The sequence below is a fragment of the Neoarius graeffei genome, chromosome 18 (assembly GCF_027579695.1).
Source record: "Neoarius graeffei isolate fNeoGra1 chromosome 18, fNeoGra1.pri, whole genome shotgun sequence".
In the NCBI taxonomy this organism is placed as follows: domain Eukaryota; kingdom Metazoa; phylum Chordata; class Actinopteri; order Siluriformes; family Ariidae; genus Neoarius; species Neoarius graeffei.
Genome location: NC_083586.1, coordinates 36,778,360 through 36,805,283, shown reverse-complemented (window position 1 = coordinate 36,805,283; position 26,924 = coordinate 36,778,360). Strand labels below are relative to the sequence as shown.

The 26,924-nt window shown below is 39.2% G+C and overlaps 1 protein-coding gene across 1 annotated transcript in view; it reads right to left on the bottom strand.

Annotated features, from left to right (window-relative positions):
* gpm6ba (glycoprotein M6Ba) overlaps positions 1–26,924 on the bottom strand; it is a 110,322-nt gene that overhangs the window by 78,551 nt on the left and 4,847 nt on the right. The window lies entirely within an intron of this gene.

Here is a 26,924-nt window from a genome sequence, read left to right as displayed (position 1 = left end):
TCTCATTTATGATCTTTTATGTAATACTTCAGAGTAACACCAGCCTATGTGATCAGGTGTGTTTCAGTGTCTGATGTGTTTTTGTCTCATTGATTCCAGGATTCAGACTCAAGTCCGACTTGTACCTGAATTTTAAAGACTCGTGACTTGACTTGGACTTGAGCACTGATGACTCGGACTCATGCATTAACTGCATTCAGACTCGTAAACTGGAGACGAGGACTCAGATTTTTTCCTTATTTTTTGTAACATGCCATAATAATTTGGCATAAGATGTTTATATCTACATTAATACTCATACTAATTTTAATTAATACTAATTTCATACAAGAGAACGCACATTCACCTGTTCATATGTCATGTTGAGGAACAAACTAACGTTAATGGCGCTAAAATGCCTGGAGAGAAGCCCCTAGGATTGTCCGCTTTGCTTATACAGACTCCTCGTGCAGTGGGGAAAAATGCACTGCTATGTGTTCCATATGTAGAAGAACTATCGAGGAGACGACGGGGACGACCTCGAACTTCAGTCGTCATTTGGCAAGACTCCACCCAGAGAAGGAAGTGACACGCTATGTTCATTGCTCTGTTGATAGCTGGGCTTGCTGACTGATGAACTAGCTAGTGTTAACCCTCTCTCATGTTATTTGCCCTGTTGATAGTGGGTGGAGCTTGCTGAGTGATGAACAAGCTTTGTATCTGTAGCCTGTTAACTAAAATGGGGCAGTCGAGCAGTAACATTAGTCCAACACAGTAGCAGAGACGCTTTCACATAAAGGCAGCAACAGCCACCGTCAAATGGTGCAGTTGGAGTCTTGTTCTCGGAATCAACTTGGACTTGACTCGGCTCAATAATGGACTTGACTCGGACTCGACTCGAAATTTTCTTTAATGACTTGGACTTGACTTGGACTTGAACACTGGGGACTCGAGACTGGATTCGGACTCAAAGTTTAGTGACTCAACTACAACACTGATATTACTGTGCAAAAGTCTTAGGCCCCCTATTATTTTATCATTTTTTTCATACAAACTTTGTTATAGATTTCTATTTTATGAATTCTACATCATTGGGACAGTTCAAAAACATTTTCGAGTCCAAACGTTCATTTTCCAGCACAAAATTAAATGTTACAGAAAAAAAAAATGTTTGTAGATTAAAAAAGAAAACATAATGGAGGCTGCTGGGTTTTGGTGCAAAATTAAGAAGCGAGTGTGACAGTCAAAGTGTCCAGAAGAACTGTGGCTGGTTCTGTAAGATGCTCAGTAAAACCTACAGCTCATTTCCTTATCAAACTGCACTCACTGTACCTGAGACTACTATTTTTTTAAGCAAAGGGTCGTCTCACACCAAATATTGGCTTTGTTTCATTTATTATGGCTAATTGCTGTTTATAGTATATTTTTTTAATGTTGAAACATTTAATTTCATTATTTTTTTAAGCCATTTTTGGTCTACAGCATTTATTTACATGTGCCTCAGACTTTTGGACAGTACTGTATATATGCAATAATCTCGGTTTGTACCACATACTGTCGTATTTTATGAATATTCTTCTTACATGCTATTATGTGCATACATTCTAGTTTAGTACTATATGGTACAATGTAGGCTATTTGATCTTGGGACCAGGGGGCTGGTTATTGTATTCGCCTGGATGGGTAAAATGTACTATCTATCTATTAATAACCCAACAAAGCAACTATTAGGGTTGAGGAATGCATTATATCATGAGGTCTGAGTGGCAAACTAGTTCACACATACAGTTAGAGATAAACAGCTGCATTCATGATTGTTTTTTCTTTCTTTCTGTCTTTTATTTTGGGGGGGGGGTGTTTAAGCTGGTAATGCTCTACTTGGTTCACACCAAATACCACGTATACTAAACTAACCTTTCCTTCAAACCAAAAATACCTACAGTTCTGTTATCTGTCCTTTTGTGTAATTTGTATTTGTAGGTCTACAGAACTGGGCAATGTGCACTTAGTCTATCTATTTTTAGTTTCTTCCCATAACCATTTTAGGAAAAACAGGATGACAGGGTAAATAAGCCACCTTATTTGTGTTCAATTTACATGAATCTCAATCACTGCTCATGACATGTCTCAGAGACAGTGGTGTTTTACTCTGTGTAATTACCTGACAACACTATCAATGATAGGCTGCAAGAATCTAAAGTCTGGGGTAGAAAGAAATTAGCCTCAGCCTCACTTCTTCATACCATGTATTTTCCGTGTTGTTGTTTTGTTTTGTTTTTTTCTTACAACCTTTGGTAGTACTGTTGCGCTTTGTTCCACAAAGGCCCAAAATAATTTGCTTTAAGACCTTTGTTTTATATAAATACTTTAATTCCAGTTTGGAACTACCTACTAACTTATGTACTAATATAAAGTCATACAGTGGTGTTTGAAAGTTTGTGAACCCTTTAGAATGTTCTGTCTTTCTGCATAAATATGACCTAAAACATCATCAGATTTTCACACAAGTCCTAAAAGTAGATAAAGAGAACCCAGTTAAACAAATGAGACAAAAATATTATACTTGGTCATTTATTTATTGAGGAAAATGATCCAATATTACATATCTGTGAGTGGCAAAAGTATGTGAACCTTTGCTTTCAGTATCTGGTGTGACCCCCTTGTGCAGCAATAACTGCAACTAAACGTTTCCAGTAACTGTTGATCAGTCCTGCACACCGGCTTGGAGGAATTTTAGCCCATTCCTCTGTACAGAACAGCTTCAACTCTGGGATGTTGGTGGGTTTCCTCACATGAACTGCTCGCTTCAGGTCCTTCCACAACATTTCGATTGGATTAAGGTCAGGACTTTGACTTGGCCATTCCAAAACATTCACTTTATTCTTCTTTAACCATTCTTTGGTAGAATGACTTGTGTGCTTTGGGTCGTTGTCTTGTTGCATGACCCACCTTCTCTTGAGATTCAGTTCATGGACAGATGTCCTGACATTTTCCTTTAGAATTCGCTGGTATAATTCAGAATTCATTGTTCCATCAATGATGGCAAGTCATCCTGGCCCAGATGCAGCAAAACAGGCCCAAACCATGATACTACCACCACCATGTTTCACAGATGGGATAAGGTTCTTATGCTGGAATGCAGTGTTTTCCTTTCTCCAAACATAACGCTTCTCACTTAAACCAAAAAGTTCTATTTTGGTCTCATCTGTCCACAAAACTTTTTTCCAATAGCCTTCTGTCTTTAGCAAGCTGCAGACGAGCAGCAATGTTCTTTTTGGCGAGCAGTGGCTTTCTCCTTCCAACCCTGCCATGCACACCATTGTTGTTCAGTGTGCTCCTGATGGTGGACTCATGAACATTAACATTAGCCAATGTGAGAGAGGCCTTCAGTTGCTTAGAAGTTACCCTGGGGTCCTTTCTGACCTCGCCGACTATTACACGCCTTGCTCTTGGAGTGATCTTTGTTGGTCGACCACTCCTGGGGAGGGTAACAATGGTCTTGAATTTCCTCCATTTGTACACAATCTGTCTGACTGTGGATTGGTGGAGTCCAAACTCTTTAGAGATGGTTTTGTAACCTTTTCCAGCCTGATGAGCATCAACAATGCTTTCTCTGAGGTCCTCAGAAATCTCCTTTGTCCGTGCCATGATACACTTCCTCAAACATGTGTTGTGAAGATCAGACTTTGATAGATCCCTGTTCTTTAAATAAAACAGGGTGCCCACTCACACCTGATTGTCATCCCATTGATTGAAAACACCTGACTCTAATTTCACCTTCAAGTTAACTGCTAATCCTAGAGGTTCACATACTTTTGCCACTCACAGGTATGCAATATTGGATCATTTTCCTCAATAAATAAATGACCAAGTATAATATTTTTGTCTCATTTGTTTAACTGGGTTCTCTTTATCTACTTTTAGGACTTGTGTGAAAATCTGATTATGTTTTAGGTCATATTTATGCAGAAATATAGAAAATTCTAAAGGGTTCACAAACTTTCAAGCACCACTGTAGTTCCTAAGGTATGTATAATATAGAAATTTGCAAATGATGTAGTTTGGTACTGTACAGTACTATATACATACTAATAGTCTAGTACCATGTATAATATATTCTATCCATGGTAGTCTAGTGTGTTGTCATGTAGTCTTATACTGTATACATATATTATAATGTAGTAGTGCAATATATAGTGTTGTAAATATTATCTAGTGGTAGCTTTCACTCCTTGTCTTTTAGAAATGGCTGACATTAGACTAGATATACAAAATGCACTGAAATGTAAACCAGGAAAACTAAACCACTCAAGAGTCACCCTTGGAAAGAGAAGAAGTTTATGAGAGTTGAAGTACTCTATATCCAAACAGTTCCAGTCACGTGTGCCATTTACAAGCAAACTGCTACAAAGGTTTGTATCCACCATTTTCTATTTTCTAATAATAAAACATGCACACAAACAAAAAGATGTCATCCGCCCTGAATCCTCTTAAATAGTATTAAATATCATGCATGTGGCCTTACGTTGCCTCTGATGGATGTGTCAGGCCTTACGCAGGCGTACGTCCAAGCACAGCTGGCTAGGGGGAAAAGGAGTCACTGTAATCCCTTCACATCATCATTACCATTTAAGGTGACTTATCAGCTCCAAGAGGACACAAGCTCATATTTTACTCGGAGTAGGCGTACTAGAGAAAAGGCACTGATTTTACAGCTGTACAATATATATATGTTTGAGACAGATAGGACTGATCACTGATCAGGACTAATGGATCGTTATTCTCAGGTCAGACACAAGGTTCGAGGAGAAATGAAGTGTATTAACCTTTAGCCCTTTTTTTTAAGCTCAATAATAAATCTTCATCACCTCGTGCTATAAACCTTTTCATATACACTAAGAGTAGACATAAACACTCATAGCTGCACAGATAACATATGGAGAATGACTATAGTCCTAAGAGCTGGTATAAAGAACATAATGTGTGAGTATAGACTCAAGAACACTCCGACATTCATCTTGTCAGATATCTACACACTACTGTATAGTTAATTATCTTAAATTAAATGTAAGGTGGGTTTATATTGGTAATGTAAAGAGATTATCTTGTTACAGCTGCCAAATTTTAAGACCAGCTTATGTACCAAAATATATGCCTGTGTGATAAAGACTGTCGTAATTGCTGTCTACTGAAAGACAGGATTAGAAGCTAATAGTGGCTCATGGAGTTTGATTATTTTTGTGCAGTTTTCACCTTTTGTAAGATTCTGAATGAAAAATAGACGGTGTATAAATTGTACACTAATTTTTGTCGCAAACATTATTTTAAAACACAGAACGCATCTGTATATTTGAGATGTTTGTCTAATTATGGACTGTTTCAGAACGTAACGTCACGGCAAACTCAATGAAAGAAGCAGCCAATCCACAGTTTACGACACATAATCATAATTTCAGATAAATTTCTTTTGCTGTAGCTGAGGGACAGCAGCGTCTGGCACGGTTTCTGATTTCATTAAGAAAATCTCAGCTGTTTGTAGTCACACACATACTGTACCAGTCAAAAGTTTGGACACACCCACTCATTCATAGGTTTTTCTGTATTTGGACTATTGTAGAACAATACTGAAGACATCAAAACTATGAAATAACATATGGAACATATATGGAATTATGCGGTAAACAAAAGTGTTAAACAAAATATGTTTCATATTCTTTAAAGTAGCCAGCGTTTACCTTGATGACAAGCAACCATTCATACTCAATTTAGAGCCACCAATTAGCCTAACCTACATGTCTTTGGGGGAAACCAGAGCACACCCATGCAGATACGGGGAGAACATGCAAACTCCACACAGAAAGGCCCTCGCCGGCCGCTGGGCTTGAACCCAGGACCTTCTTGCTGTGAGGCAACAGCGCTAATCACTACACCACCGTGCCACCCCTATATATATAAATGTTCTGACTTGGTCACATCCATTGATTGTAGAAGACATGGACAGTGTTGCTCAGTTCATTCCCATTCTTTAGAAATGAAACCGAAATACCTCCACCATGTTATAAAATTTGCAACCAGCATCTGCACAGTAGAGGCTTTCTCCTTCTTGAGTTTGCGCAGTAGAGACAAGTGACAAAGTGAGGTTCACCCTAATCCTTTGGTCGACCCACCCCCTTCCAGTGCATTGCAGAATGTGTTCATGGTGGTAATCAGTCTTCAGCTGGAGATATTTCATTAATACAGATGCATCTAATAAGGACATTTATCACTTGGACATGAACAGGACATTCGACCACAGATTATCTGTGGTTTCAGAAAGCGCAGCTGGTTTCGATCAGAGTGAATTAAAAACTTATTACTGTATTTGGGACACCTAATTATAAAATCCATCCTCATGTTATTGGTAGTGTATGTGTTTTCCCTGAAGAACAAATGGCTTTTGCGCAAATTTCAATAGCTGACTGGCTGGATGTCGTTAAAATTAATATTGCTATCATGGTGACTATATGCGCTAGCATGATTAAGCTAGCATCCTTTTTCCTATTAAACTTCTCAATGTTTCAAAAGGTTTTAATAAAAGTGCATGTGTGCAAAAAAAGTTCAAAAAGTATATGACAGCAAATTCTGTAGGAAAGTTAAATGGCTGGCTTCAGACAGTCTGTACTGGTAGTGTATTGACGTCTTCTTAAGTTATAGGAGAAAAATGTTTTAAAAAAATAATTTCTAGGGGAAAATAAAAAATGTGCAGATTTCAGCACAGCGAAAACTAAGAGTTTAATTTCGACACTGTAGATGGAAAGACAGTTTCGACGAGAAAAGCGGCATGGGGGAAACAAGACAATTTCATCATTGATATTCTTGGGGATGGACGGGGCTACAAACTGTACTGCAACCAGCCACCAGGGGCACTAGACCTGTTGTGGCTTCACTTTTTAGAAGTGATGTACTGTCCATTTTTTTGATAGTCGACAGTCACATCTACCACAATCTGTCTCTTTCAGCTTTCAGCACAGCTTTTTGGAGGGGTTTTTTTTGGCAAAGGGATTTTACATGTAACTTTTTTTTTTTGCATGTACCGTCAAAGGAATGCATTTCTGGGGGCTAAAAATAAAGAAAGTGAACTTATTTGCATGTATCATAATGATTCCTTGGCGGCACGGTGGTGTAGTGGTTAGCACTGTCGTCTCACAGCAAGAAGGTTCTGGGTTCGAGCCTAGTGGCCGACGAGGGCCTTTCTGTGTGGAGTTTGCATGTTCTCCCCGTATCTGCGTGGGTTTCCCCCACAGTCCAAAGACATGCAGGTTAGGCTAATTGGTGGCTCTAAATTGACCGTAGGTGTGAATGGTTGTTTGTCTCGATGTGTCAGGCCTGCGATGATCTGGTGACTTGTCCAGGGTGTACCCTGCCTCTTGCCCATAGTCAGTTGGGATAAGCTCCAGCTTGCCCGCGACCCTGCACAGGATAAGCGATTACATATGATGGATGGATAATAAGTCTTTTATGGGTGCCAATACTTTTGCCATATGTAATTTTGAGTGAAAACTAAAGTTAAAATTTTTCACTGTGACTGTTTCTCCTACTATTTGATGGGAAAATTACATTGTTTTGTATGCCATCATTTATGCTGTTTAGCATGTTAACAGTCGGCTTATAACAATCTTATATTTGCTTATGGCAACACAGTGATGCCATCTTTCCTAATGAACATTATCTATGAACATTAAAGAAGCGCAGATGTATCGCCACCATGCTGAAACACCATGCAACACTAGCTGTTGCTTCCACTTCAACCAAATTTTGGCTCACTTTATCTGTACAAGTGTACTTAAGTTCTTCATGAATAACAACTTCCTTTCTAATAGGTACAAACCTGCTCCATAAATTTGTGCATCTGGAGAAAGGTATAATTAAGGGATTTCCACTTCCTGCCAAGCTTTCACGACAAACCCTGCGGCTTTTAAACACATCATTTCTCTGGTCACTAAAAGCTTCTCTCTTCCATTTTCATTATCACAATTTCAAATTTATAATTCCCATGGGACATGTTGTGTATAAAATTAAGAACAGTCAAGGCTATACCAAGGTTAGTGGTGATGTGATATATATATCATTCACACACATTACACTTTTTAGGATGTTGCATGGCATTGGATTGTTGTAGCTTGGAGACATGCCAAAACCTCCTACCATGAAGCCTTCCCTCCTAAACATAATCCTTTACAGCTTTGTGACTAAGCCTGGGCTTGTTTTGTATAGTGTATTATAGGTTAACTAAGGTCAAGCTAAGGTCTAGACATAAGCTGTAAGTAATAATTGAGACAGCAGAGCGAGTTGTTAAAAACAGAAGGGGGAGGATCTGAAATTAACGCCACACCACCCACATAAGGCTGCACAAAATGGCCGACAATAAAAATGTCTAACCATCTTGGATAGAGAAAGGGTACATGGGCCTCCAGGGTCTTATGATAAAAAAACAGCAACTACACAATCAGTAGCTAAGAGATCAACTGATAATCAGATATTGAACACTGTAATGGGTTCATGTAGCTTAATTAAAGACACACAATATAGCCCTGTCAAACACCAGCTAACCGTCATGTTACGTAAAAATTTAATTGTTTTGAATCTTACAAAGAAAGAAAGATACACAGATAACAAAACACAGTTAACTACAAATATATCACAGACTGTGTCCTACATAGTGACATGTATAAACCAGAATTCTTACTCAAATTAATCACATAATTATAAATGTTACATCCACAAAATATCTGATACTGTTTACACAATTTGTTTAACTACAACCATAGCCAAACCTATCATAGAAGCATCATAGAAACAGCTAGCTAGCTTGTGTTAGGATGCTGCCAAATAAACTAGCTTGTATTTCAATGAGGGGCTTTCACTGGAGTCCTTTAGCTAAACATAAACCTTTAATTAACGAGTTTATAAAAGATACATTTTATTGTATGATTTACTGTTTGGCGGCACGGTGGTGTAGTGGTTAGCGCTGTCGCCTTACAGCAAGAAGGTCCTGGGTTTGAGCCCAGCGGCTGGCGAGGGCCTTTCTGTGCGGAGTTTGCATGTTCTCCCTGTGTCCGCGTGGGTTTCCTCCGGGTGCTCCGGTTTCCCCCACAGTCCAAAGACATGCAGGTTAGGTTAACTGGTGACTCTAAATTGACTGTAGGTGTGAATGTGAGTGTGAATGGTTGTTTGTCTCTATGCATCAGCCCTGCAATAACCTGGTGACTTGTCCAGGGTGTACCCCGCCTCTCGCCCATAGTCAGCTAGGATAGGCTCCAGCTTGCTTGCAACCCTGTAGAACAGGATGAGCGGCTATGGATGGAAACTTCCTAAGGAGATAGCCCATCATTTTCTTTCTCACACACGTGTAATATTCACAGCATCTATTCTTCATACATGTCAACCTATACGGAATGTCCGTATTTTATACGGATTTGATTCAATAAACGTACGGGCGTATAAATAAAGTTATATGGATTCTTTAAAAAAACTTCAATATTTATTTAGAGCTATAATCAATTACCACAATGATAAAAGAGCGCGGGCGGCACGGTGGTGTAGTGGTTAGCGCTGTCGCCTCACAGCAAGAAGGTCCTGGGTTCGAGCCCCGGGGCCGGCGAGGGCCTTTCTGTGTGGAGTTTGCATGTTCTCCCCGTGTCTGTGTGGGTTTCCTCTGGGTGCTCCGGTTTCCCCCACAGTCCAAAGACATGCAGGTTAGGTTAACTGGTGACTCTAAATTGACCGTAGGTGTGAGTGTGAATGGTTGTCTGTGTCTATGTGTCAGCCCTGTGATGACCTGGCGACTTGTCCAGGGTGTACCCCGCCTTTCGCCCGTAGTCAGCTGGGATAGGCTCCAGCTTGCCTGCGACCCTGTAGAAGGATAAAGCGGCTAGAGATAATGAGATGAGATGAGATAAAAGAGCGCATAACATTTACTGTACACCACAGACAGCCAGTAAAGAGTCTTATGAAATCGCGCGTTATCTTGTGGTAGCGAGACTTCGTTCCACTTTTGATCATGCGCACACCGCATTGCGAGAATCCCGCCAACCGGGAAGTCATAGACATATAAACATAGACGCCGCCTTCTGCGTAGAATCATATGTCATCCTTGCCGCCATATTGGATGTGGCAAAGTGGAGATTCTTCAACCGTCTCTGGTATAGCATCTAGACAGTAGCCGAGAATAAAGATGCCTCATTCATGTGCTGCGTTTAACTGTACCAACAGGTTTACCGTCCAAACGAGATCACATGAGATTACCTTTCACAGGTGAGACTGGAAAAATACTTTTCATTGTATTTGGTCATTATAATGTAATTTTACGAACAGATTTTCCTGACTAATACGCTGATAACACTTTGTGTTTTTGTCAAACAATGTATTCATTCTGAAGGTTTATTGTTATTAATATTGAATAAAAAGTAACTGGGATATATCATTGTTAATTATCATTCAAATTTTAGGTAAATTATTTTAATTTGCATCTTATACGGATTTTATAAGGGAAATATGGATTTTGGAGGTTGGTTATACAGATTTGATTGATGAAAGGTTGACATGTATGATTCTTAGTCCATTCTTCACCACTCCCATGCCAAAGGCTGTTTGAAATTAAATAATCAATACTAATTCTAAAAAGATACATTATGGAGTACATTATTTTGCACATCCTGTATTTTTATGTTTGGGGTCATTCGACAATTGGGGTATGATTTAACTGTTTGTTTGTTTGACTATTTTCAACATTCACTCTAATTATATATTCAACCATTCAAAATGTTTTAACCCATCTTAGGCAACAATCTCAAATTTTGTTGTTGACATCGGTTGCATTTTGCTCTTAAATGAGTAACAGAGTTGAGGTTTTAACACAGAACTTGCAAATATACAAAGTGTAGTTAACTAGCATCAATTCTGAGCACATTACGACACTAAGGGCATCCTAAGGATTTAGTTCAAATGTATTTGTATTAATTAAGAATTTCTTTTCAATCTAAAATGGATGTAACAGGGCTCTATGTTCAAATTGACCTCATCCATCAGTATCATGATATCAATGAAAATAATCACCGTAAGTGAGGAAGAATTAGAAATGATGAAAGAAAATCCTGTTCCTAAAAGCACTAAAGATGCTACGAAGTTTGGTCTAAAACTATTCAAAGGTAAGGTGGATTTGTGATTTATTTTATCTATTTCAAAACAAAGTATTTGATGTGACTCGGCATAGATAAGTGACACAAGTCTGCGCACATGCCGCAATTCTGCATGCATTACATTTGCATGCGGCTTTTGAAGATTGAAATAAAATTTTTATATGATTTTTTAAAAAAATCACCTGTGTATTTATACGAAAACAATTATCTGCCTCAGGCTCAGTGAATATCGGTGAATAATAACTTCGACTTTGTTTTGGTTATTATTCACCAATATTCACCTCACCTCCAGTGAATAATTGTTAAATAATAGGATTTTTGAAGTATGAATAATGTATGAATAAGGTAAAGTGTAATTATCATGAGCTGCGACACATTTTTCTAAGTGCTATGGATAGGTTTTACGAATGTTATTTGTAAGTTACTTATCTTAATCATTTACACATATTGATGTGACACTTTACCTGGGTTTAAAATGTTATGCTGTTTTGCCTTACATGCACATTTATAAATGTAATATCAGTGGGACACTAATGGCACTACAGCTGTGGAATAATCCAATGCTTGAATAGCTAATACAACTTTGTAGGTGTTTAAAAGCCAGATGTAGCCTATTGTTTGATGTGGTTAAGGTAGAACAAGCAGACAGCAGGTCTCCTTTAGTAATGAGGCTATTATGCCTCTTTCATGTGTTCCAGAAAGAGTTACAGTGGAAAAGATGGGACGCATGGTCTTCTTTTGAAGCCCAAACACTATAAACACCAGAAAAAAAAACCTTACTTCATCCACATGCTAGGACATTTAATCTGTCAGGTGAGATGTGGCACTGTTTGAATTGTAAAAACAATACTGTGCTAACGTTACAGATCCTAAACTATGCTCATGGAATAAATTATGAAGTGTTTGTTTAGTTAACTTGGAGACAGTCATATGATGGTCAAGATGGTGTTTGGGCAACTTGTTAAATGGTAAGTGATGACTAATGTGGATGGCATGCTTCTGGAAAACTCAGACAGTACATTTATAAATCAACTGAGTCATCTTCACAAGCATACAAATGCAAGCATAAAGCAGTTCTTTTCTAGATGTGTTATAGCGTTGTTGAAATGGAAATGATGGTTGTTTGGATATTGCGTAAATGAGCAGATTTAGAGAATATTAACACTATAATGAAGATATCTGAGCTGCTGTTGATTTTGTTTAAACCTTTTGTATAGGGTTCAGGGGTGAGTTTAAAAAAACATGGTAACATCAGGACTGCTGTAAGGGAAATTAAATCTAAGTACCACTCTGTACACTCTGTATAGTAGTATATATATGTTATTTACCAGCTGGGAGGTCCGTATGGTGAAATACCGTGACCGAGGTCTTGAAAGTACTGAGCGAGGCCCTCTGTGCCGAGGTCAGTATTCAAGGCCGAGGTCACGGTATTTCACCATACGGACCGACCTTAAGCTGGTAAATAATATATTTATTTTTTTCTTTACCAAATTCTAACAGAAAACGAAAGCGCCCGAAAGGGAAAACCGAGCCGAACCACCATTTTGAATCCTCATTCACAGCTGTAATGCAAATTGCTTCCTCCTCGGTATACAAGTGCACTTCCATGGCAGGAAAAAAAATACATTTTGCCGCCTATGTAGCCCCCTATTTATACAAAATTGAGTCATTCAGGATTCAGCCATGTTTTTGCTCGGCGTTAGCAACAGTTAGAGGTTTTTAGCTTTCTCCTGAAATCTTTTATTTTATTTCTTCTTCCTCAGGGTAGTAAAACTCGCTTTCGCTGTGAACACTGTCATTATCACTATCCATGATGTAAAATTAATGCTATTCTCCTGAGAAATGCGAAAATAAATGTTGACAAAAATTGCTACTATGTTTGTTGTTGTGAACAAGCGAGTCGCCAGAGGTCCGTAACCGGGGTCCGTAACTGGGGTCTGTAACCGGGGTCCGTACTGTAGGATACAGACTCGCTCACCAGCCAATCAGAGCACAGGATTTGGACCGCGAAAAAAATAAATATATGTTATTTACCAGCTGGGAGATGCATATCATGAAATACCGTGACTGAGGTCTTGAAAATACTGACCAAGGCCCTCTGGGCAGAGGTCAGTATTCAAGGTCGAGGTCACGGTATTTCACCATACAGACCGAACTTCTCTCATCTCATCTCATCACCTCTAGCCGCTTTATCCTGTTCTACAGGGTTGCAGGCAAGATGGAGCCTATCCCAGCTGACTATGGGCGAAAGGCGGGGTACACCCTGGACAAGTCGCCAGGTCATCACAGGGCTGACACATAGACACAGACAACCATTCACACTCACATTCACACCTACGGTCAATTTAGAGTCACCAGTTAACCTAACCTGCATGTCTTTGGACTGTGGGGGAAACTGGAGCACCCAGAGGAAACCCACGCAGACACGGGGAGAACATGCAAACTCCGTACAGAAAGGCCCTCGCCGGCCACAGGGCTCGAGCCCGGACCTTCTTGCTCTGAGGCGACAGCGCTAACCACTACACCACCGTGCCGCCCTGGACTGACTTTAAGCTGGTGAATAATATATTTATTTTTTTCTTTACCAAATTCTAACAGAAAACAAGAGCGCCCGAAAGGGAAAACCGAGCCGAGCCAAAGTGAGCCGCCATTTTGAATCCTCATTCACGGCTGTAATGCAAATTGCTTCCTCCTTGGTATACAAATGCACTTCCATGGCAAGAAAAAAACTACATTTTGCCGCCTATGTAGTCCCCTATTTATACAAAATTGAGTCATTCAGGATTCAGCCATATTTTTGCTCGGCGTTAGCAACAGTTACAGGTTTTTAGCTTTCTCCTGAAATGTTTTCTTTTATTTCTTCTTCCTCAGGGTAGTAAAACTCGCTTTTGCTGTGAAGACTGTCGTTATCGCTATCCATGCTGTAAAATTAATGCTATTATGCTGATAAACGCTGGCAAAAATGTATAAGATTTTGATAAAAATCTTATAAATAAATCTTATAAAAAAAGATAAATGTTGACAAAAATTGCTACTATATTTGTTGTTGTTGTGAACGAGCGAGTCACCAGAGGTCTGTAACCGGGGTCCGTAGGATACGGACCTGCTCGCCAGCCAATCAGAGTGCAGGATTTGATGGAAACCGGACAGTGAAAAAAATAATATGGCTTATCACATACTACCTGGGGCAGCACGGTGGTGTAGTGGTTAGCACTGTCATCTCACAGCAAGAAGGTTCTGGGTTCGAGCCCAATGGCTGGCGAGGGCCTTTCTGTGTGGAGTTTGCATGTGCTCTGCGTGGGTTTCCTCCGGGTGCTCCGGTTTCCCCAAAGACATGCAGGTTAGGCTAATTGGTGGCTCTAAATTGACCGTAGGTGTGAATATGAGTGTGAATGGTTGTTTGTCTCTATGTGTCAGCCCTGCGATGATCTGGCAACTTGTCCAGGGTGTACCCCGCCTCTCACCCATAGTCAGCTGGGATAGACTCCAGCTTGCCTGCATCCCTGCACAGGATAAGCGGTTACAGATAATGGATGGATGTATGTTTAAAGTTCATAAGCCTATAAACAACCACAGAGAAATTATTGTGTTTTGTAATAAATCTATAGCAAACTACAGTCAATTTTTATAAAGATTCTCTTACATTCTCATCGGTAAGTCTGAACACTATTGACAGTGCTTAGCTCATTGTTTCTAGCCCTAATCTTGATTCTGGCTTTGCTGTTATATATGAATTTGCCTATGCTAACCATGTTTGCCATCACACCACACCACAACAGCCTTTGTTTTGATTCTGTGACCCTGTTGCTATGGAGACGGTCATGGGAGAGTCTTCTCAATGACACTACTGCTGCCCTCTGAACTTGGTCTTGATGGAACATGGACATTTGGGATTCAGTGAAGTTCTTCTGTTTTTTTTTTTGTGTGTGTGTGTGTGTGTGTGTGTGAGAGTCTGCTCATGTGTGTACTCCCAGGAAGAACGGACGAGAAAGTATACTTTCAAATTATTATTAGTCTGATTATTATACTCTCAAGTTTGCCTAAGAGACGACCTCTTCGTGACTGAATCCACTGAAGTTTCTGCCTGAATTTTTCCAAGCAAATTTCCTCCAGAGAAAATGTGAATTCAATTATGTTTTTTTTTCTATCAGCCTTTACGTGGACATTCTAAATAGGACATAACAAGACATAATCAAATGCTCATATACTGAACAATCAGTGTCATGATAAGACTGTAACATTAATTCGCTAAATAAAATCAGATTTGCCAGGCACATGCCATCCAGGATGTTTTCCCACCTCTCAGTTTTCCTGGAATAGGCTCTGGATATACCTGATCATAAAGCAGTTACTGAAAATGAGTGAATGAATTAACATCCCCCAGGCATAATTCAATTCAGGCTTCATCAAAGGTAAATTTCCTATTTCAGGCTACACCATAATCTGAGAAGGTCTATCAGGAATGGGATGGCATGTACAATTGAGGACTTGAGTCCTTCACACTAACAACTCAGGACATTAAAGGTACTGGTCTACAACAGTGATCCACTTAAAGTGCATATCACGGGTAAATTCAGGCGCAAGATCAATGTAATTTTTGTATTTTATATTAAACTTTGGTCAAATATCTGTCACATTTTGCGCAATTTTTTTATCTTGCACAATACCAGAAAAATTCAGTTGAAATCAAGCCATTTGAGGCGAATTGGTCCGCCTCTGAAAAAACTTGGCATTTGGATTTCCCGGCAAACACTGATTTTGGTGACGTCGCGTGCGGGACGCCTCCCTCTGAATCCTACATCAGTGCTGGTTTGTTTATGAGAAAACGACCTGGTGGTTTTTTGCAAATTTCTTCAACGTTATCACGTAATTATTAAAATGGTTAACAGATGTATCATAGGAGGGTGTAGCAACACCAATCTCGATGGGATTAGTACTCATCGTTTTCCAAAAGACCGGACAATGAGAGAGAAATGGGAGCGCTTTGTGCAAGGCACCCGGAAAAATTGGCTACATGCTACAGAATACAGCATTATTTGCGGTGCTCAGTTCACAAGGCCCAACGACTTTGAGAACTATTTGCAGTGGGAAATGGGCTTCGTGAGGCAACTTGATCTGAAAAAAGACGCAGTTCCATCTGTCAGAATGCCCAAAGCAACACCGTCTCCATCTGTGTCAGCGTCACCAAAGGAGCCAGCCGTGTTCATCTCCCCCGACAGAAGGCGAAGTGCCACATCCACTGAGGCCCTCGAAGCCAAGGACCAAGCATAGCTGAGAAAAAGACCAAGAAAATCGGCAATTCACAAGTTGACTGTTGGCAGGGTAAGAAATAATTCTGACATCTCATATTCTTCATCCAAAGGTGAAGTAACATTGCGCTCAGGTGACAATTCCATATTTCAATGCAAAATTGCTAGCTGCTAAACTTGGTCTACACAGGCTGTGCACTGAAACCGTGCAAAGCTCTCGCAGCCTGCTGGCGCTTCCGCAGGTAACGTCACGAATCTGGCTCCAGACTCCCTTGGGATTTTTCCAGACGCATTTTATTATTTTATTTTTTTCTGCTGTAGACAGATGGCCTTGTGCAAAATTACCCTTCTGGATGAGTGTGTAAAGGGACATACTTTCATATAAAAAAAACGAAATTGGTCCAGGATATGCACTTTAAGGCTCTAAATGTGTCTGTCCTATGCCCAACCCCCGCCTTAACTCCACTCCCTTTTCAACTATCAGTCATTCCATAGTTGGATTTAAGTAATGTTCATATTGCATTTTAAATTTGGAATATCCAAGAATATCTGAATTCGGGAATCATTTGGAAAGCAGTAACCAAATGTCATCAGCGCAACATAGAATTAATGAGAAGGGTACTCAGAGGTCGCAGACCTCTGTGAAGGCCAAATACAGTATCTGGCAAGGTTAGTAAAAGTGAAACTAGATATGTGGATCTATCCTATGACTCAGATCCACTCCGAAATTTAATGGATTCTTCCTTGGCCCGTGCTACACACTTCCACCAAATTTCATGGAAATCAGATCAGTAGGTTTTGCACAATCCAGCTTAGAGTCAGACCAACAAACTGCACGGAAAACATAACCACATTGGTGGAGGTAATAAAGGCTACATTCAAATCACACTTTTTTGCCTACAGAATTTTGTTTGTAAAATGCTAAAAAGTGGCATAGTTGGTTGCTGGGTATTCAAAATCAATTAGGAGATGTTTGGAGTACTGACAGGGCTGTTTTCCCTTCTGGTTCAATACACTTTCCTTTTCTGTAAATCTCCTCACAACACGCACACACACACATACACAGAGAGAGAGAGAGAGAGAGAGAGAGAGAGAGAGAAACAGCTGCTCCTGGGTTCCCCAGACGCCTTTGTTTTTGTTTAGTAAGCCACATCATTGGAGGAGGCCGGGGTCTGGAGGGAACAGGGAGTGACAAACACACAAAGAGACGATGGAGATGGTTGGAGGGGGAGAAATGGTACATGGGCCACATGCCTTGGGGCCAAAGCACCCCCAACCCCATCAACCCCAAAGCCTGCCTCCCACTAACACCATTCTGTGTTATAATGAACCTGTCAATCTTAGACATACTAAATACAGAGCGGCATTTGTCTGTGTACAGTTTATTCAGTTTGTTAGGGAATCTAAATCTGATTTACTGTAGTTATATTTCCATAAGAGGTTTTATGCAAATAATGGCAGATAAAAATGCTGAATAAAAAGGCAGTTTTTTTTATGACCCCAAATCAGAAAAAGTGGGGATGGTAGGGAAAATGTAAATAAAAAAAGAAAGCAGTGATTTCTAAATTTACTTTGACTTGCATTTCATTGCAGACAGTATGAACCCAAGATATTTCATATTTTGTCCGGTTCATTTCATTTTTTTACATCTATTCCTGTATTTTAGTAGCCTGGCAAGCCAGACTAAATGTGAATATTTAGTCTGGCCTCGATCCGTAGACATTTCCGACGGGGGTAGGAGGAACAAACCGCTGTCTTTCAAACTGTCTCTGTGCGTATAGGCCAACGCTCTGACCAATCAGCGCAACAGTGACTGTGACATAGTCAGAGCGACAGAAAGCAATGGGAGAGACCTTGAAATAAATAATTTTTCAAAATGCGTATTAATTAATAAACAGGTTCTAGATATTAAGAAGTTTGGAGATAATGACCACAAGTTTGGAGTCTGTACCACATACAATCATTTTTTTTCCAAGTGTTTTTCAAGGGTTTGATTAAACTGTTTTTGAGAGTTTTTATTTAGTGGTGTTTGGTGAAATAATTTCCCTTAAATTTAAAATAACGGGAAAATAAGAAACAATCAAAAAGTAATGTTTCAAAGCTGTTTATTAATTCTTCGTACTGCACAAACTAACCCCATCCTTTTGGCTACGAGCGGAGCCAGCTGGTAGATCAGACTTTTGCCATAGCCGGTCGGCAAAACAACGAAAACGTCCTTCTTGAAAAGGAATGAGCGGAGAGCCTCTTCCTGCTCATGTTTCAACGAAAACTCCAAGTCTAATTCTTCTAAAACTGATTCCAAAGCGGAGTCAAATGCGCACTGTTCACTAGCTGTAGCCATCTTTCCTGTTGCGCTTTCTCCAGCGTCGCGCAGCTTTGTCGTCACTCCTGCAAAAGCCCGCCCAAAGAATCCAAACAAAAACCTTGTGTTGTGATTGGCGGGCATGATTTGATGCCCGGGGTGTTTTTGTTTATATGGTGCAAGGCTAGACCCATTCGCTAGGCAAAAATATTTTTAGCCGCTAGGCGGGTGGGTCTAGTTTACTAGGCTAGTATTTTAGGCCTGCAACACATTCCAAAAAGTTGGGACAGCAGCAATTTTGGACTAGTAATGAGGTAAAACAATTCAATAATGATATGATGTCAACAGGTGATTGTAATTATGATATGGTACAAAATCAGTCTCCAGGAAAGGTTTCATCTTTGAGGAGCAAAGAATGACCGAGGATCTCCAGTTTTTCAACATATGCATGAGAAAATTATTTAAAAAAATTTAAAAACATTGTTCCTCAACTTAAGATACGAAGGGATTTGGATATTTCACCCTCTATGGTGCATAGTATCACTGAACAATTCAAGGAATCTGGAGGAATTTAAGTGTGTAAAGGCAAAGAACCAAAATTCGTCATTCATCTATAGCTGGTATAACCACATGGGCTCAGGATTACTTTGACAAACCTTTGCCAAGCACTACAATACAGATTTACATCCACAAATGCCAGTTAAAACTTTACTGTGCAAAAAGGAAGCCTTATGTTAACTGTGTCCAGAAGCACCGTTGACGTCTCTGGGCTTGGAGGCATCTGGGATGGACCAGCACACAGTAGAAATGTGTATCATGGTCAGATGAATCAGTATTCCAGGTCTTTTTTGGAAGAAATAGACACCATGTGCTCCGGACCAAAGATGAAAAGGACCATGCAGACTTTTACCAGCAACAAGTCCAAAAGCCAGGGTCTGTCATGGTATTGTGTCAGTGCCCTTGGCAAAGGTAACTTACACTTCTGTGATGGCAGCATTAATGCAGAAAAGTACATTGAGATTTTGGAGCAACATATTCTGCCTTCAAGACGACATCTGTTCCAGGGATATTTCAACCAGACAATGCAAAACCGCATTCTGCACACATTACAAAGGCATGGCTGTGGAAGAAGAGGGTGCCTGTCCCATTTGTCCCTGATAAAGAATGTGTGGTGAATTTTGCAATGAAAAATATAACAGCGAGATACGCATACTGTTACGCACCTTAAGACCTGTTTGCAGGAAGAATGGGTCAAAATAATACCTAAAACACTTCATCACTTGGTATCTTCGGTCCCTAAACATCTTTTAAGTGTTGTGAGAAGGAATGGCAACATTATAAAGTGGTAAATGCTTTACCATCGCAACTTTTTTGAAATGTGCTGCAAGAATCAAAATTGAAATGTGCTTGAATGAATGAATGAATGAATGAATGAATGAATTTATTTATTTTGAACATGTATAAAAAATGTATGTAACTATTTGTACATACAAAAGAAAGAAAACAAGAAATTTAAAAAATAAAATAACAAAGAGCTAAGACATTCCAAAACACCGCACATTGTTCGAAAAAGGAGTGGGAAGAAGTACAATACTTTTTTTTATTTCCCACCCCTTTTTAACTACCCCGAAATCCTAACTACATTAATACACCTATAAAAATATATACCATATATACACTTCATGAATATCTATATAAATATATAATTACAAAAATAAATATATACTACATACCATATATACACTTCATAAATATCTATATAAAAATATAACTACAAAAATATATATATACTATATACCATATATACACTTCATAAATATCTATATAAATATACAATTACAAAAATAAATATATAGGGGAGAGCGGGGTAAGATGAGCCAGGGGGTAAGATGAGCCACCCCCTGTTTCTAAGAAACAGTAAACAAATGTGACCATGTGACCACATTCAAAGGGGGCCGGGACCATTTACTTACACTTGTGGAGAGAAGCACCACATGTCAAACTAGGTGAGGGACATATTTATAAAAATGTGTTTTTGTGCTTTCTAAGTCAATTCCATGTTTGTCCACAGTGAAGATGATTTAGAGAAGACAAAAGTAGAATAATATTTAGACACATTAGGGTTAAGTTAGTGGCTTTCTAAGCTATGATATGAATGCTAATAAAAATAATTTTGATTAGCCTAATCCCCTTTATTAGCATTTTTCTACAAAATGGTGGCCATGGGGTAAGATGAGCCATTAGATGTGGGGCAAGTTGAGCCACTGGCTCAACTTACCCCATTGGTGGCTGAGCTTACCCAATATGGATGACACTTAAGTTTTCACATTTACTGGTCATATATGACAATATATATATGACATCAGATGAGGAAGACCAGTTGTTAGATGTGGGGGATTATGTTGTGGCAAAATACACGGGGAAGAAGAAAGTGCATTTCTTCATTGGCCAGATAATCAAATTGGATGTCTTCGAAATAGAGGCAAGATTTCTCAAAAGAAGCCGGTCATGCCATGGCTCTGCAAGAAAGCCAACCTTTGTCTTCAAAGAGAAAGATGAGGCTGTCCTGTCAAGACAGGATATTGTGAAAAAATTGCCCCGCCCCTTTACTGTTGGGGGGACAGCACGGAGGGAGAGGCAAATGGTGTTCCCTTGCCATTTGAACGCTTGGAACATTGAATAATGATGAAATGATTGAATGATTGATGGAATGATTGCTGCATGTTTTAGCAATGTTTTAACCTACTGAAAGAAATAAGATTCTTTTGGCACTGTTCTACTGTTTTAGTAATTTCTATAATATAGTATATCTCTCATTCCCTCTCTAACCATCCCTCTTTCTATCTATCTACGCATATCTCTCTCTCTATCCATCTATCTATCCCTCCCTATCCCATCTCGTTCTATCACCTCTCTCTTCATCTCCCCTTCTCTATGCAACGGCCCTATCCCCCACTTGATTGACTTGACTTGATTCATTGATTGCATTTCTAATAATAAAAGTTGCTTACTTTGTTAACCTAACATGTTTTGTGTTGGCTCAATTTACCCCACACAGTGGCTCATCTTACCCCGTGCATGGGGTAAGTTGAGCCACTTGACATTTTTTTTCAAGAGGTAATATCACTCTAACCATAAGAGCTTATCAATTATGTTTTGCTCAGATAGTAACAGTACACTTTGAAATTTGGTATGGTGTGTAGACTGGAAGCAAAAATGGCTTTAACATGTAGTTATGATGAAAAATGTAAAAAGTGGCTCATCTTACCCCACTCTCCCCTACTACATTACCTATCCCTGTAAATATAAATATAAATATATAAACTATCCCCATAAATAAATATATACCATATATACCATATACTAAGTTAGTTCTAATATAACAATCAACCCTATTCTATTTATAGATTTATCCCTCATCATCCTCCGTTAACATACTTCCTCTTCCATGTACTTGTTTAAAAATATTTTTGTACCTTTTTTTAAACAGATTTATATTTGCACTTTGTTTTATTTCTGTCTCCAGTCTGTTCCATAAAGTCACCCCACAGCTCGATACGCACATGCTTTTCATATTTGTTCGAACCTTTGGTTTTTTAAAATTTAGGTCTCCCCTTAGATTATATCCCCCCTCTCTTTCACTAAACATTCCTTGTATATTTTTTGGCAATAGATTATTTCTCGCTTTGTATATTATTTGTGCTGTTCTGAATTTGACCAGATCCATAAATTTCAACATATGTGATTTTATGAATAGTGAGTTTGTGTGATCTCTGTATCCTGTTTTGTTTATTGTCCTTATTGCTCTTTTCTGTATTGTACATATCAGCTGCAGAGTGGTTTTGTAGGTGTTTCCCCATGCTTTATTTTGAAACGATGGTAAAACTCATGAGGTAAAACATCAAATCAAATAATGTGGTGTTGTTTTGTTTTGTGTTCAATACAGATCAAAGATTATTTAGAAATCATTGTTTTCAGTTTTAATTTCAATTTTAGCATACTGTCCCAAATTTTTCTCATTTGGGGTTGTACATAAAAAAGGTTGAACTGCATGTAAGCTGGGTTAGATAACCACTGCTGATGAACGTCTGTCTCCAAGTTATTGGCCCATGAAAGCTGCTATGTTATGAATATCAAAAAACAAATTTATTTGCTAAAACAAAAGAAAAAAATGGAAATTTCCATCCACTTGTCTGAAATGGCACTTTCTGTTATACCCAAGAGGCATGGTTGCATTATCTGCATGCACCCGTGGACCCAGATATGATTTTAAAATAGCAAAACTTCAAAGAGAAAAGTGTTAACACATGAGACACATTTTTCTTCTTTTTCATAGCCATTGTACACACGTTTCTACAGACGGTATCCACACCAACTAGTTCAATTTCGGGTAACAAAAGCACAACCTTGTCCACTGCTCCTTCTCTGAAAATGTTCATAGAGAGCAAGCATGGGGCAGCGTGATTCCTGCCCCAATGAACCTCTATTAGTGCCTGTTTCAGTTCCCATTTTCAACCACTGGGTGCAAAAATAACTCTATGAAAACTAAATGTGGCAGTGAGCATGCTGTCCCATGATTGCAGAGCATTTAGAAAGTGGCCAAACCAATGTATTATCAGCATATAGTTAACATGGTAACATTCTTAAAGATTGATATTACAAATATAATATTTAAATAATATTGGCTGGTGTTGAGTGGTATATCAGATATATTCCATTCAGCTAGCATGATACTGAATGAGCCGAAAACGTGTTCAGTATCATGCTACCTGAATGTTATATATCTGATATACCACAAGAAAAAGCCAGTCAATATTATTATTATTATGGCAGCACGGTGGTGTAGTGGTTAGCACTGTCGCCTCACAGCAAGAAGGTCCGGGTTCGAGCCCCGGGGCCGGCGAGGGCCTTTCTGTGTGGAGTTTGCATGGTGTCTGCGTGGGTTTCCTCCGGGTGCTCCGGTTTCCCCCACAGTCCAAAGACATGCAGGTTAGGTTAACTGGTGACTCTAAATTGAGCGTAGGTGTGAATGCGAGCGTGAATGGTTGTCTGTGTCTATGTGTCAGCCCTGTGATGACCTGGCGACTTGTCCAGGGTGTACCCCGCCTTTCGCCCGTAGTCAGCTGGGATAGGCTCCAGCTTGCCTGCGACCCTGTAGAAGGATAAAGTGGCTACAGATAATGAGATGAGGTTATTATTATGCATACGCATTCTCTTTCAAAATTCTCTCAAACAAAGCAAACCTGGCGACCATGTTTGTTTACAAATTGTCACAGCCGCTCGCTAGTTTTATGTGTAATATGTATCTGTGGCAGCGGGGGCGCGGCCAAGCATCGGTTTGTGAATGGAGGGCGGGGCCAAAGAAGGTGAGTTGCGAAGTCAGTACACCTGTTGTCAATTAACGTTGCGTCTGTGTGTGTTTTGCAGTGAGGATGGAAGGTAGAAAAGGAGGGAGAGAGCGATGAGAGAGGATCTCTCCTGACCAGAGCACATGTTGGTGTGTCTGTGTGCGTGTGTGAATGAGCTTTGTAAAGCTGAAAAGCAAGTACGAAAAAGTGAAAATAAAGTTGTGTGTAAACATCCATCTCCCGCCTGCCACGCTTCAGTATTCCACCCACACCAGGGATTTACTACAGCATCTTATAGCATTTTCAATTCACTGTGACAGTTTACTGTGGGCGCCGTCAGCGAACAAAGAACTGCTTTCACGCATACGCAGCATGTCTTGACAACCATGCAATATTGTAAACCATATTCAACGCTCATTCTCCATTGGGTAGAGTGGCGTAATACATGTAGGATAAGCGATATGCTAACAATATTGCATGCTATTAAACCAAATTAATAAAACCCACTAGAAAGGAAGAGAATACATGCTTTTATTCCATCAAAAAAGTGTCCTGTATGTATAATAATAAAAATTACTGTTCTCTCAAAAGAGGCAATTAGTATTTCAACAGAATTTAAAGGAGAACTGAAGTCATTTTTAAACTTGTTTTACTTCTTAATTAACATGTTATTCAATTACGTTTTCGGTTTTAGTAGCCTTATATCGTGACTCGTATTGGCAACTAATTGCAATTAAATATTATACTTATCGGCCGATTTGTTTTTTAACCATGTTGAATTTAATTTGTTTGGTCCACGGCAGGCGTCGCTTATCCGTATGATCTTCACAAGACTTGGAAACGTGAAGTGTCAGCCAGGTGTCAGTGCCGCCATTTTGAAAACTGTTTTCCAAACGAAATATTGCACAAAAACGAGTTTAAATGACGATTACTGCCTACTTTTTTCAAACTTGCCTGATTGCTATCAAAACAAACAAAACTTCCGGCTTGATTACATCACATTCGAAAGAGGGCACGCGCGTCTTTTGACAATGTTGGCAGATGTTGGTCACTTTGATTTCCGCTGTACATTTTACTTCCGTCCTACGATGTCTCGCACAGGTCTCAGCGAATCTCGTTTACGGCCATTGTGCTTGACATATGGACTGATATATTACATAGCATATTTCAAACACTCATAACTTGCTATAGCAGTGACAAAATAGCTATCAAAAATGCATTCCTATATTTAATAAAATGAGATAAATAGAATTTTGATAATAAAAAATTTGCCTTCAGTTCTCCTTTAAAATGTATATAGTGGTAAATGAAGATTAACATGTTGAACAGTTGATATGCAGTACCGGTTTGGACACACTTACTTATTCTTGTGAATGAGTGTGTCCAAACTTTTGACTGGTATTGTATATGGTGGGTCTCTGCTTTACCTGCCCCTATAGACAAGCTGCCACGGTCCGCAACAATAAAATCTGTGCTGCTGTTTGCTGTTCGTGCAACAGTATTGTTCTAAACCTGAGTGCTCAACTGCAGCAGAAAGTTTTGAACAGACACTCATTTCCCGAACTTTCTGAGGACCTTCCACTGACATAACAATTACTCTAGTTATTTAATGATATGCCTAAACTTAAACTTAACTCTAGCCGTAATTTTAACCTCAGCAACCAAAAAGGCTTGGCTTGGTACTTTTTTAGTTCTTCAGAAAAAAGCTGTAAAACATTTTTGTGAGGATCAGATGGTTGTGAGGACATTTCATACTATTCTATCATTGTGAGGACCTCTTTGGATCTCATTCTACACACACACACACACACACACACACACACACACACACACACACACACACACAGCAATCATCTTTGACCTTCAAGCCTCCCAACAAGGTGCAATATCGTCCACTTAAAACAAAAGCAGGTCATGACTCTTATGCCTCTCTAACTCTCTCCATAAATTATCATAGTTGCTGAGATTAAATCCCCTGCCTGATCCTATCCCATAATCCTTTTGGACCAGATTTGCAAAGGCGGAGTCATATCTGACATCAAAGGAATGGGCATGTCTAAACCCCTAATACTAGCTGAAGCCAGTATTTAAAAAAGAATCCCACAGAAATACATGGTTCTGCACCATTTACCTTCTAGAAATTCTGCCTTGATTGCCCGAAAATACATTTATGCAGCTATGTTAACAACAACCATGTGTTTGGTGTTTAGAAGGAAAGCATGTCAGACGAGAAAGATAAAAAGATCTGGCATTACAATCTCTGAGCTGCTTGTTAGATAGGAAGCCTTGAATAAATAAATGGACTGAATTTCAGATTTTTTTTTTTTTGCGTTATCACTCATAGAAAGCAACATCCATACTGAATAATACTGTATTTAGCAATTATTTGGTCTGAATTATAAGCCTTTGTTCGAGAATCTTTGTCCATGGAGCAATAGACTTACTGAAGTTGTAGTCGGCTACATGGGCAGTAATTAATAATTATAAACCCACTGTGCAGTAAAGAAAAACAATTAACAAATTAAAAGACATTATATGCCTTACTGCACATGGACAGAACCTCACACATCACAGTTGTCAGCTCAGCCAATGTAAACTCTGAACAGAAAAATACTGAGGCAGCAACTCTTTTATGCTAATGAAGGATCATCTTTTCACGTCAATATCTTTGTGCTTTTTTTTTTTAGTTTTCTATTTTGTGTTATACAAATGTGTGGTTAATAAAGTAAGGCAAGTCATTTTTGTTTTTCTCAACTTTCTCGTGAAGCACTATGTTAATAATGCTAACAAATAGCAAAAGTGGATACCCCAGTTAACAGAAACATTGATCTGAACATCAAGTAATTTATTGTATTTGACAAGTTCCAAG